Source organism: Polyodon spathula, chromosome 2, assembly GCF_017654505.1.
Source record: "Polyodon spathula isolate WHYD16114869_AA chromosome 2, ASM1765450v1, whole genome shotgun sequence".
NCBI lineage: Eukaryota > Metazoa > Chordata > Actinopteri > Acipenseriformes > Polyodontidae > Polyodon > Polyodon spathula.
The window spans coordinates 69,895,281-69,900,591 of NC_054535.1; positions in this window are offsets into that span (position 1 = coordinate 69,895,281).

The window sequence follows — 5,311 nt, forward strand, 5'->3', positions numbered from 1 at the left end:
GAAAACCTGTCTTCCTGTTTTGTACCCACATACAAATACATTCTGAAATTGTGTGTGTATATGTATGTATGTGTGTGTGTATGTGTGTGTGTGTGTGTATATATATATATATATATATATATATATATATAATATATATATATATATATGTGTGTGTGTGTGTGTGTGTGTGTGTGTGTGTGTGTGTATATATATATATAATATATATCTATATATATATATATATATATAATATATAATATAGATATATATATATTTTATATTTACACTTCAAAAACAAAAGCAAATTTTACACTTCATTTAACAAAAGCAAAACACCTATGAAATATTCTGACAATTCTGTTTAGAAAATTTTCATCCATGTCAAATGTGTTTATTTTGTATTTGAAAATTAGTTATTTAAATCAGTTGTATTCATGCTAGTTAATGTAAATGCATGCTTGAATTACATAAGAACATAAAGTTTACAAACGAGAGGAGGCCATTCGGCCCATCTTGCTCGTTTGGTTGTTAGTAGCTTATTGATCCCAAAATCTCATCAAGCAGCTTCTTGAAGGATCCCAGGGTGTCAGCTTCAACAACATTACTGGGGAGTTGATTCCAGACCCTCACAATTCTCTGTGTAAAAAAGTGTCTCCTATTTTCTGTTCTGAATGCCCCTTTTTCTAAACTCCATTTGTGACCCCTGGTCCTTGTTTCTTTTTTCAGGCTGAAAAAGTCCCTTGGGTCGACACTGTCAATACCTTTTAGAATTTTGAATGCTTGAATTAGGTCGCCACGTAGTCTTCTTTGTTCAAGACTGAACAGATTCAATTCTTTTAGCCTGTCTGCATATGACATGCCTTTTAAGCCCGGAATAATTCTGGTCGCTCTTCTTTGCACTCTTTCTAGAGCAGCAATATCTTTTTTATAGCGAGGTGACCAGAACTGAACACAATATTCAAGATGAGGTCTTACTAGTGCATTGTACAGTTTTAACATTACTTCCCTTGATTTAAATTCAACACTTTTCACAATGTATCTGAGCATCTTGTTAGCCTTTTTTATAGCTTCCCCACATTGTCTAGATGAAGACATTTCTGAGTCAACAAAAACTCCTAGGTCTTTTTCATAGATTCCTTCTCCAATTTCAATATCTCCCATATGATATTTATAATGTACATTTTTATTTCCTGCGTGCAGTACCTTACACTTTTCTCTATTAAATGTCATTTGCCATGTGTCTGCCCAGTTCTGAATCTTGTCTAGATCATTTTGAATGACCTTTGCTGCTGCAACAGTGTTTGCCACTCCTCCTACTTTTGTGTCGTCTGCAAATTTAACAAGTTTGCTTACTATACCAGAATCTAAATCATTAATGTAGATTAGGAATAGCAGAGGACCTAATACTGATCCCTGTGGTACACCACTGGTTACCACACTCCATTCTGAGGTTTTTCCTCTAATCAGTACTTTCTGTTTTCTACATGTTAACCACTCCCTAATCCATGTACATGTGTTTCCTTGAATCCCAACTGCGTTCAGTTTGAGAATTAATCTTTTGTGCAGGACTTTGTCAAAAGCTTTCTGGAAATCTAAATAAACCATGTCATATGCTTTGCAATTATCCATTATCGATGTTGCATCCTCAAAAAAATCAAGCAAGTTAGTTAGACACGATCTCCCTTTCCTAAAACCATGTTGACTGTCTCCCAGTACCCTGTTACCATATAGGTAATTTTCCATTTTGGATCTTATTATAGTTTCCATAAGTTTGCATATAATAGAAGTCAGGCTTACTGGTCTGTAGTTACCTGGTTCAGTTTTGTTTCCCTTTTTGTGGATCGGTATTACGTTTGCAATTTTCCAGTCTGTCGGTACCACCCCTGTGTCAAGAGACTGCTGCATGATCTTGGTTAGCGGTTTGTAAATTACTTCTTTCATTTCTTTGAGTACTACTGGGAGGATCTCATCTGGCCCAGGGGATTTGTTTATTTTAAGAGCTCCTAGTCCCTTTAACACTTCTGCCTCAGTTATGCTAAAGTTATTTAAAACTGGATAGGAACTGGATGACATGTGGGGCATGTTGTCAGTATCTTCCTTTGTAAAAACTTGTGAAAAGTAATCATTTAACATATTTGCTATTTTTTTTTTCTTCCTCTACGATTTTGCCATTTGTATCTCTTAAACATTTAATCTCCTCTTTGAATGTTCTCTTGCTGTTGTAATATTGGAAAAACATTTTGGAATTGGTTTTAGCTCCCTTAGCAATGTTTATTTCTATTTCTCTCTTGGCCTTTCTAACTTCCTTTTTGACTTGCGTTTGCAGTTCTGTGTACTCTTTCTGCGTACTTTCTTTTTGGTCCTTTTTTAATGCTCTGTAAAGTGCCTTTTTTCGCTGAATATTTTTTTTAATTGATCTATTAAACCATTTTGGCAATTTAGTTTTACATTTAGATTTGTCTACTTTAGGGATATAATTGTTTTGCGCCTCTAGTACTACATTTTTGAAGAACAACCATCCTTCTTCTGTGGGTGTTTTCTCTATTTTACTCCAATCTACTTCTGTTAGTCTCTGTTTCATACCTTCATAGTTTGCTTTTCTAAAATTGTAAACCTTAGCTTTAGTCTTTACTTTTGGGGATTTAAAAAACACTTCAAATGAGACCATGTTGTGGTCTGAGTTTGCCAGTGGTTCTCTCACCTCTGTTTTAGTTATTCTATCTTCGTTATTTGAAAAGACTAAATCAAGGCATGCCTCCCCTCTAGTGGGTGCCTTCACAAATTGTGTTAGGAAGCAGTCATTTGTCATTTCCACCATTTCTATTTCATCCTTCGCGCTACCCACCGGGTTTTCCCATTTTATTTGGGGGAAGTTGAAATCCCCCATTAGCATGGCTTCTGCTTTGGTACATGCATTTCTAATGTCATTGTATAACAGATTATTGTGCTCACCGTCTGAATCTGGCGGTCTATAGCATGCTCCTATTATTATGCCTTTTGAATTTTTGTCTGTTATTCTGACCCATATTGATTCGGTTTTATTTTCTTTGTCCAGGTTTAACACCTGGGCTTCAAGACTGTTTCTTATGTATAGCGCTACCCCTCCTCCTCTTCTGTCCTGTCTGTCTTTCCTATACAGTGTATACCCACAAATATTATATTCGTCCCCATCACTCTCAGATAACCACGTTTCTGTAACACCTATCACATCATAGTTACCTGTTAGTGCAGTAGCTTCAAGTTCTAGAATTTTGTTTCTGATACTTCTAGCATTTAGATAAATACATTTAATGGTTGTCTTACCTGAGTTGTTGTTCTTGTTTTGATGCGGTCTCCCTTCTGTTTTTTTGTTGATTTCTCCCCCCTTCCTTTCTTTCGAATGATTACTGCTACTTGTACAATCATATTTATATTGTGGAGCTATACTTGCAGTGGTGCCTTGAGGGGTACATTCAGTTTTCAACTCCTCATATTCACAAAAGCAGGACCTTGAACACATTTTAACTTTTTTGGCTGTAGGGAGAAGCTAGCCCATAAACAGCAGTGAGTGTAACTAAGAATGAGGATTTGAAAAACACGAGCAGGGATAACAAATGAGTGGCATGACTTGCTGAAATAACAAAATCAAGGAGGCAGTGGAGTTAACTGTTACTCCTATATGGAGGAATGGGACCAGACCATATTTCACATTAACAATGTTTGTCATTTATTAGTTCCAAATACCCCACTATGTTATACATTGAATATCATTGTTTAGATGCAATATGTGCCACTAGTATTAACAAAGATAGGCAATTGATCAGATTACCTGAACCCCTGGAGAGATCTCAGACTGATTCACTGATGGCCCAAGATGACTCTGGAGGTATTGAAAAGCTTCTGTGTGCCTCCATGCCTTGTATTTATACTATAGTATGCTCAGGACATACGTGTCTACGGTCTGTTTCTGTTATCTTACGAATGATCAGTTCAGCTGTTGCTCCATTCAAGTGCAACTAACCACTCTCTTTTAAATGGTTACTGTAGTTAGTCTACCATCTTCCCATAGATTTCTGTACATACATTATCTCCAATGATTTTAAACCTAAGGAACCTTAGCAGCTCTACTTGCGCCAAAGTCACTTTCAGCAAACTGATTTAATATTGCCAGTATCTTTTCTCTTGTATCATTATCCATGCATTTCCACTCTACATAGTGATCAACACATAATTGCTCCTATGTATATATTTTTTTTCTCCCAGTTTACTGTACTCATCCAGTGCTAGGTACTGTGGGAACTTGCATGAGGTAGATGAAAATATGATCAGTGGAAATTGTTTAAAACAAAACATGCTGAAATAAATTAATGTGATAATGTCCCAAAATTGCAAAGTCGGTGGAGGTTGCAGTTAAAAAAAAAAAAATATTCAAAAAAAGAAAAGCTCTTGCTGCCTTTTTCCCCTGCAGTCCAGGAAGACTGGTTAAAGCATAAGCGGACTAGACAAGCAATTGATATGCTGAATGCTTTGTTCCAGCACCATGGGTTCTCCTTTTATCCATTCCTTATTCCCTTACTCAACCTGTGCGAGTACACTGACATACACACAATCATATGGGAGCCAGGTCTTAGAAACTCATCATATAACATTTGCTATAGATATCTAGTGTGCAAAAGCGAATCTTTCATAAGCAAAAGAATATGGAAAGAAGGTTAGAACATGTCATGGGAAAATCGCTGGGCATCACCGGCATTTCCTTTGCTTGTTTTTGTTTTATGATATGTTTAGTTACTGGAAGTTGTTCTTTATTTTTTTTTTCTCTCCATAAATTGTACTCCTGTTTTTCTACCTAAATGAAAATGGCTAATTCCAACGGTGTCTCAATGGGGGCCGGTGCAGCACTCCGTTCCTCCCTGATCCAGCAAGGGGGCTGATGCAGCACTCTGTTCCTCTCTGATCCAGCGCACCTTTTGGGTCCCCAGCCAAGATTGGCAGTGTGTTTCTAACCCCGCTGACCCTGCACTCCACATGGCACTGCCTTTACTGCCACTAATGTAACATCTTTGTAATGTTGCTGCAAAAATCTTGTCCAGTGTTAGGTATCACTTAAGTTCACATGAGCAGTTTTCTTTAATCATATGAAAAGCACAATCATATGCTCAGAGCATTTTCTATCTTTATCTTGACTGCTTTTCGTGTGAAGTACATGCACTGCAGTCTTGTAAGTCTCAAAGCAAGAACTGGGTGTAATTACAAACCAGGAACTAGTGAGTGAAAGTGTGATGGGAAATAAAATACCACAGAATTTTTTCTCAAACCATGCATAATGTGCACAACGATGCAAGATAAA